This window comes from Podarcis gaigeae (assembly GCF_964106915.1).
Source record: "Podarcis gaigeae genome assembly, chromosome: 8".
NCBI classification, from domain to species: Eukaryota; Metazoa; Chordata; class Lepidosauria; order Squamata; family Lacertidae; genus Podarcis; species Podarcis gaigeae.
The window spans coordinates 73,372,412-73,380,513 of record NC_139684.1 but is presented as its reverse complement, the minus strand read 5'-3'; the positions used below and the strand labels follow the sequence as shown (position 1 = coordinate 73,380,513).

The following is an 8,102-nucleotide window of genomic DNA, read 5'->3' as shown; positions in this document are numbered from 1 at the left end:
CCCAGAGATGAGATGATAGATTACAGTGAGGCCAGCAACCCTTAGAACAGCACAGTCAGAGATTTAGTCCATCGAGCTCAATCACCTGCCTATCCTGATTAGCGATGTCTCTCAAGAATTTCAGAGATGGTTCTCTCTCAACTCAAGGCAGTGTGCAGGGTTCTGGCCCCTTTTGCCCTCACAACCATCCTAAGAGATGGGCTAAGTGATGGTGGGAAAGAGAGAGAGAGAGAAACAGAGAAATGGAGACACACACAGAGAGAGAGAATGGCCTATTAATCTAGTCAGCTTCATGGGTGAATGGTAATGATGGCTCCAAGATGCTCAGAGTGCCATCTTCTGAATGGGCCATTCAATTGCCCTCCCTCTCTGTGCCCAATCTACACAACTTCCCAGGGAAGACATTCCAGGCAAATGGGAGCTGGTGCTCCATCTCCTTATGCAGGATGCTGCTCGCATGCTCAGAGAGGACAGGCAGCAAAATGAAGGTTGAGGAACACCAAGTCCAGGAGGCTCCAATAGTCAACCCTGTTCAGAGGCATGGACCTTGTCTGGTGCCTGATGATGCCAGCTCCTGACATTGTTTGTACTGAGCAAGTCTATGAATTCACATTTCCCTGGTTTCAGGCTGCAAGTCTCACTGTGTCTACTCACAAGCAGGGATTAGCTGGCCCCTAATATAATGAATTTTTGTACATTGCCTTCCACAGATGTATACATTTGTATGCACACTTTTATTTGCATTTGAGCATGCATTATATGGCTAGAAAGGAGATGTGGGTGGTGCTGTGGTCTAAACCATGGAGCTTGCTGATTGGCAGGTCAGCGGTTCGAATCTGCACAACAGGGTGAGCTCCCATTGCTCTTTCCCAGCTTCTGCCAACCTAACAGTTCCAAAGCATACCAGCACAAGTAGATAAATAGGTACCAACAGGAAGGTAAATAGCATTTCAGTGCACTGTGGCACTCATCACAGTGTTCCATTGTGCCAGAAGCGGTTTAGTCATGCTGGCCACATGACCTGGAAAGCTGCCTGTGGACAAATGCCAGCTCCCTTTGCCTGAAGCAAGATGAGCGCTGCAACCCCATAGTCCCCTTTGACTGGACTTAACCATCCAGGGGTCCTTTAACTATATGGCTGGAGTACAAAATTCAGGAAAGTGGAGATTTCAAAAGAGGGGGCTGTTTCTGTTTGGTTATTGTTTCATAAAGTGCAAAGTTAAATACGAAATGAAACAATTCTCTCTCCCATCCCTATTCAGAAGTCCCACTGAATTCAATGGGCCTTAAAGGTAAAGGTAAAGGGACCCCTGGCCATTAGGTCCAGTCGCAGACTACTCTGGGGTTGCAGCGCTCATCTCGCTTTATTGGTCGAGGGAGCCAGTGTTTGTCCACAGACAGCTTCCAGGTCATGTGGCCAGCATGACTAAGCCGCTTCTGGCGAACCAGAGCAGCACACGGAAACACTGTTTACCTTCCCGCCGAAGCAGTACCTATTTATCTACTTGCACTTTGATGTGCTTTCGAACTGCTAGGTTGACAGGAGTAGGGACCGAGCAATGGGAGCTCACCCAGTCGCGGGGATTCGAACCGCCGACCTTCTGATTGGCAAGTCCTAGGCTCTGTGGTTTAACCCACAGCGCCACCTGCATCCCTATAAATGGGGTTAGGGTTGCCACCTTAATGTGACTTTCAAACCATTCCACCTCTCATATTTCCTTATTTGTTCAAGTCTCTCTTATTTGCTGAAGGTGGGCGGCAAGCTGGTTTGCGTAAGACCAAACTGAGTGTTTGTGAGGAACTTGATGTGGAGATTAAGGTCTGTGGAAGGCAGAGGTGAAAAAAAGCTTGGGGAAGGGTGTCAGCAAATTCACCTATAGGGCTGGATTTGTTTGGACATTGATAAAGATGTATTATTGTCTGATTAACTAGGAAGGTGCAGAAGGAAAATGGGAAAAGGTTAGGGCCAGAGTTGTTGCCACATTCATCTCCTTCTCCAGTCATTCAGTTATATTTACATAGAAGGAGAATGTCAGAAATATATTTTTTTCACTCATAGAGAGGCATGCAAGGCTGACCCTAGCATTAGTCAGAGTGAAGTCACCACTTCAGGCAGTTGGATGTAGATTTCATGAAAGGGCAGCAAATTGTTAGCTCTCCATGGGAGTATCAATGGAATACATTAGTATTAAATTAAGCAGTTAACAATTTGCTGCCCTTTCATGAAACCTATGTCCAACTGCCTGGATTGCAGGATTTTTCTGTCTCAAGGGCCAAAATAATTTGGCCACTCCAATTCACTTGACTCCACCCTGAGATATACTTTTGGATTAATCCAGGAAGGCTCAGTCTTCATGTAACGCATTGGGTTTGTTGCTATGGAATAACTGAACACTCAAACAAATTTATTGATCAACAAGTGACGCCGAGGTTCTTTATTTGCAATAAAAGGTTTTGGTTGTTCAGCAGCAATGAAAGATCCCACAAGAGAGAATCATTTATGAAACAAAAAGGGGCAGAAGGCACTGTGTTGCAGTGGTTTCCTGGGTGTCTAATACTGCAAAAGAAGAAAAGGAACACCCATTAGAATTCAAATGCCAAGGGAGACCCATAGGGCAGCTCTCCCCAATATGTCTGTCTCTCTAAATCTCCTCATCTCACATTCCACTGGGCGCTACAGCACATGTCTGTCACAGGTACAAAAAGGTGTTTCTTTCAGTAAAACCACCATATTATGAAATCAGGGTACTAATCTGTAGCTCATACATTTCCCTGAATATTTGGAGAAGGTATGTGTCTTTCTAGCTAGCTACTAGACTCTTACCCCACTCTCAAGGTGGGCTCAAAGTGCTTAGACAGACTTAGATATGTGGCTGCCTTTCCTCCCATTTCCCCCACAACAAGCTTTCCAAGGAACAGCCATTGCTCAATAGTAGGCCATTTGCTTTGCATGAAGATCTCATGTTCAAACCCTTGCATCTCCATATATGACTGGGAGAAACCTTTTCTGAAACCCCAGGCAGCCACTGCCAGTCAATGTAGACAATAGGGAGGGAGGTGGGCCAAAGTAACTGACTTGGTATAAGACAGCATCCTCTGTTTGTTCCCTTATTAGGCTGAAAATGCCAGACTAGATGGGAGCTTGACTTGACAAGCATCCCTTACATTAACTCCCCAGTCACCACTGGAAACAAAATGCTAAGCTAGATGGACCTAGCCTATTTCTCGACCTATTTCACCAAGGCAACTCTTACATTCTTATAATACATTAGTTCTGCCCCCATCCCATAACACTCTGCTGGGATGGCATGATGCATCCATTTCTCCTGTTTATGCAAAGGCAACCCTGTATGCTTCCAGTGATACTGTGGCAACAAAATGACACAGCCATGCCATCAAACCCTATTCCTAATGGAGAGATTCAGCATTACTAATACTCACCCAAACAATGGGGTCATCATTATTATTCTGCAAGGCAAAACATTGACAGATCATTCAGCTACTAATCCAAATTTGTGGTTTTTCAATATGTAGTTACAGACTCTTAGGCGGCATGTTCAGGTATGCATTTGGAGTTAGGGGAGGGAGGGAAATCACTTTGAGGGTTCTTTTCCAGATAGCATCCATAAAAAAAGATCTAGACCTGGGAGGAGAAACCTCTGGTCCTCCAGATGTTGGTGGACTGCAAATCCCATCTTCCCTGGATACTGGCCCTGCTGGCTGGGCCTGATGGGGGTTGGATTTTAACAATACCTAGATGGCCACAGGTTCCTCACCTCTGATCTAGTTCCTCTCACTCACAAGATTTTTTGGAATATGGCATAAAGAGACGCCATTAAGTGTTACCCTTTATGCCCAGCATGGAGAATAAAGTACAAAGAGTAGAAATGGAGTACTTGGGAAATGCTTGGGTAGAAAGGTAATACTTAGAAAGTACTCAGGGTAAAAAGATAGGCATCCATGTGATACATGAGATCTTGCTTTGGTGGTTATGCTACATGGCTGGGCTGTGGGACTCTGGGGACTGCCTGTCAAAATTGCTGCTGCTGCTTCTTGTAAAAGAACAAACAGGCTTGACATTTGAACAGATAGTGATCTGATGTAACTGAGAGCATTTGAAAGGGAATATCAAAAGAAGAGCGCTGCCAGGCTCCACAAGGGAGTGCTATGTTTTGAATTGTTATAGAAACCTTAATTCATGTGTGGCAGAAGAATTCTGGAAGAGAGAGAATCCATGGGTGCATGGATCCATGTAACTAGACAGAGGGAACTTCTGTTTGTTCCATCCCTACAGAACTGCTGCTTCACAACCATTCAGTCTCATTGCTCTCTTGGAAATGCCCAGGCTTGCTGTCAACATTTGTGTTGGGGGTGCTGTCTAACTGGCAATGTCAGAGATCATCCAAGAGATACTGTGAAATATTTTGTTGCAGGCTGAGGTGTGTGTGTTTGATTATAGAGAAGGCAAATGACTCCATAAAGTATTCCCCATGGGGATTTCAAATGCTAGGGCAGGATTGAGGCCCTTATGTTGTTGGATTCCAATTCCCATCAGTACCAGTCAACATGGATAATGAGCAGGGATTATGAGAGCTGTCGTCCAGCAACATTGGGAAGGCAAGAGGGGGCCGCCCCTGTGTAAGTAGCCAGTTGCCAGCCCAAGAGAATAACTGGTGTGACAAGCGAATGTACAAGCAAGATGGTCAAGTTGGCTTATCTCTGGTACTTACTCCATTGTTGTTGAAGCTGTTGTCACCAGCATTGTTGTTATCAAAACTTCCACTGTTCTATAAACAGAATACAAGGGAATATATTAGTGATCTGCAGTTCTCTCGTGGCAAGGAGCTTTACGGGGTCAGTTTCCTTTGAGAGAGCATTAGACCCTTATGGCGTTTGGTAATACCTACAAATATACAAGTTCAGCAAGGAGGTGCAGGAGGTGCCTGTACCTGTCACCAGTACTGGAACCAGGCTCCCCACAGTGGATGGCTGTGACTGGGAACTGCCCACTGTTTCAATTTGCTGCAAAGTGCTGGCATAGCTTTGCTTTGGAGCACTGAGTGAGGAATTTTAAAAGGGCAGCCAGGGTGTCCTCCACTTCAGGAGGAGGCCACCTTGCCAGGGACACCTCAACCTGGGACCTGCCTGCAAGAATGAACACAGGCCAAAAAGGGGGGAGAGTGCCAGGGCAGTGTTTAAAGCAGGGGGAGTTCCTTCAGAGGCAGAAAGGCACATGCTTGTAGCTTCCTAGACAGATGCACAGCTCACGTTTTCTATCTGCATTCCTCTTTGCTAAACTCTTTCTCTCCAGAGTACATGCCCCACCAGACAAGTGGAGAAAGTAGCAGCCCCCAGCCATCAATGTTAATTTAAGCAAACATCTTCTTTGGATTCAGTTTCAATCAATTTGGGTGTACCCAGTACTTCACACTATTGACTCAAGCTATACAGTCCCCCCTCAAAAAAAATATTGTATAAGTTTGGGGTTGCTTTAATCCAGGGTTGAGGAACCTGTGACCCTTTAAATTCTGGGTGACTATACCTCCCAACATCCCTGGGCCATCACAGCCAGTGGTCAGGAATGAGGGGAGTTACTGTCCAACAATTATCGGGATGCCCACTGGTTCTCCATCTGTTTTAGAGCAATGCTAGACTAGACGGATCATGTATACCCTTGCTGATACTTACTCCTCCATATGCCCAAAACTGGTTCTGCAACAGAAAACAGAAAAAAAACCAGAAATTGAGAACACCCCCCAGATACCCAGTCTATAATTAGCAGGGTACATATTCCACTAGATTAAAAGCAATAGTTCTATCACTGAGAATCTACGATATGATCTATCCATTATACGCAGGAAACTGCCAGGCAAACAGAACAGGCAGTTAGTGATGGTGCTATGTGCCAGCCCTCCCTCCAACCTGGAGAATTGTGGTTGTCCTATCATCTAGCCGTTGGGTCTGTGGCTGATGCTGTTGAATGACAGGTCAGCTTTGAATCAGACCTCCCTCATCCACAATCTGATTGTAGATGAAGAAGACGACCTGGTCTGCATCCAGTGATGGTGGATAAGTAGATGGAGTTGGTCACACCCAGCTGTGCCCACCTAGGTACTTGGCGCAGCATCAGGGCAGACTTGAGGGTCAGGGAGGGGGAGTTGCTGTAGTCTATAGAGATTCCATCTCTATTTTTGCTTTAAAATGCATCTCGTGTTCCCATTTTTTATTTTTTTTTATTTTTATGTTGTGAATCATTCTATCATTTTCATATGAAGGATATTATACAAATCTAAATAAATTATTATTGTTGTATCAGCTCAGACCATTGGTCTATCTAGCTCAATACTGTCTACACTGGGGCAGGGTACATTTTTCAGCTGATGAGACACATTCCTTTCTGGGCAACCTTCCAGGGGACAAAGTGGGCAGAGCAATAAGTGTGTAAATTACCTTAATACTGCAAAGTAGTTTCTTCATATTCACACCATCTCCTCTACCTACACCCAGACAATGGATACTGTGCCCTAATTGGATGTGGTTCTCCAAGAAGCAGAAGCATACACAGCATATTCCAAGCCCTCCCTGGAGATGCCAGTAACTGTCCCTGGCACTTGCTGCATGCAAGGCAGGTGCACTAAGCATAAAGCCATGGTCCCTCCCTGAGTTGGGACAATGTGCTGCAACACTGTAGAAGGACTAGCATTAATGGAGATCTAAGCTTGGGTAGAAATGCATCCCTTTATTCAGCGAATGCATTTTTTATTTTTAATCAATGTATTTAAAAATAATAATAATCTGCATGTTACCAAAGAGAATGAAGCATAATTAGTGAGAATGTTTGCTACCATTTTTTAAAAAGAGGCCAATATTTCAGGAAAGGGGAATATGGATCATCACAGAGGAATTCTAGGGGACTTACTCCATTGTTGTTGAAGCTGTCAGATCCTACGCTGTTGCCATCAAAGCTGCCTGCATTCTGCAAGGGAACAGAATGAGCATAGTGTCAGGTAGAGGACTGGAAACAGCAGCCCCTTCTTGAAACAGCATTAACTGGATCAGAGTCAGGGATAGAACGCTTGGAAAGATTTGGATGTGAACCCAAAGGTAGAAAAGCTCCCCACCCACCTTCTCTCTCTCTCTCTCTCTCTCTCTCTCTCTGTGTGTGTGTGTGTGAAGAAGCTGAGGTCATCTACATTCTCTGAAACTGTTTCTCATCAGAATCCACACCCACCTAAAAAGTGGAACAGGTAGTAGCCACTGAACATCAGTGCTAACTTAAACAAATATCCTCTTTGGCTTCAGTTTCAAGCACTTTGGGTGCACCCAGCACTGACACTATTGAATCAATACAGGCTCTTTTCATGTTCTAACCACCAGCTGATGTATAGGATTAGGGTTGCTTTAACTTAGGGGTGGGGAACCTGTGGCCTTCCAGATGCTGAAGGACTCCAGCTCCCATGATCCCTGGGTCTGGAATGATGGGTGCCACTGTCCAATGAAATCTGGATGCCCACAGGTTTTCTATCTTGGTTTTAGGGCAATGCTAGGCTAGATGGATCATGCACATGCTTGCTGATACTTACTCCTCCATGCCCCCCAAACTGGTTCTGCAACAGAAAACAGGGGAGAAAAGTCATAAATTAAGAGCATCCCCAGATACCTAATTTATAACAAGCAGAGAAGGCATTTCACTGGGCTAAAAGTTATAGCTCTCTTACTGCAATGCTATTATGCAATCTACCCATTTTACTTAGGAATTCTATGGTTCTATGGAAGCAGCCCTATCCTGTGTCAAATCAGATTATTAGTGCATCCAGCTCCATATTGTCTGCACCAGGGCAGGGAACCTTCTTCAAACCAACAGCTACATTCCTTTCTGGGCAATCTTCCAGGTAACAAAAGCCAGTGGTGGACACAGGAACAAAGGTCAGGAACAAAGGTCGACAGAGCAATGAGTGCACATTTTACCTTATTACTATAATATATTTTCTTCATATTCATACAACCTTGTATATCCATCCTCCAAGCAGTGTATATTGTGCCCTAATTGGTTGTGGTTCTCCAAGGCTTCATACAGGGCACATTCCAAGGCCTCCCTGGAG

The 8,102-nt window shown here is 44.9% G+C and overlaps 1 long non-coding RNA gene across 1 annotated transcript; it reads right to left on the bottom strand.

Annotated features, from left to right (window-relative positions):
* Nucleotides 1-2,404: 2,404 nt before the first annotated feature.
* Nucleotides 2,405-7,652, bottom strand: LOC310851317. Its single transcript, XR_014567706.1, has 6 exons — nt 7,584-7,652; nt 6,920-6,976; nt 5,689-5,712; nt 4,731-4,787; nt 3,442-3,468; nt 2,405-2,557 (listed from the first exon to the last, which is right to left on the bottom strand). It is a non-coding gene; the product is annotated as an uncharacterized lncRNA (long non-coding RNA).
* Between the last annotated feature and the right edge of the window lie 450 nt (nt 7,653-8,102).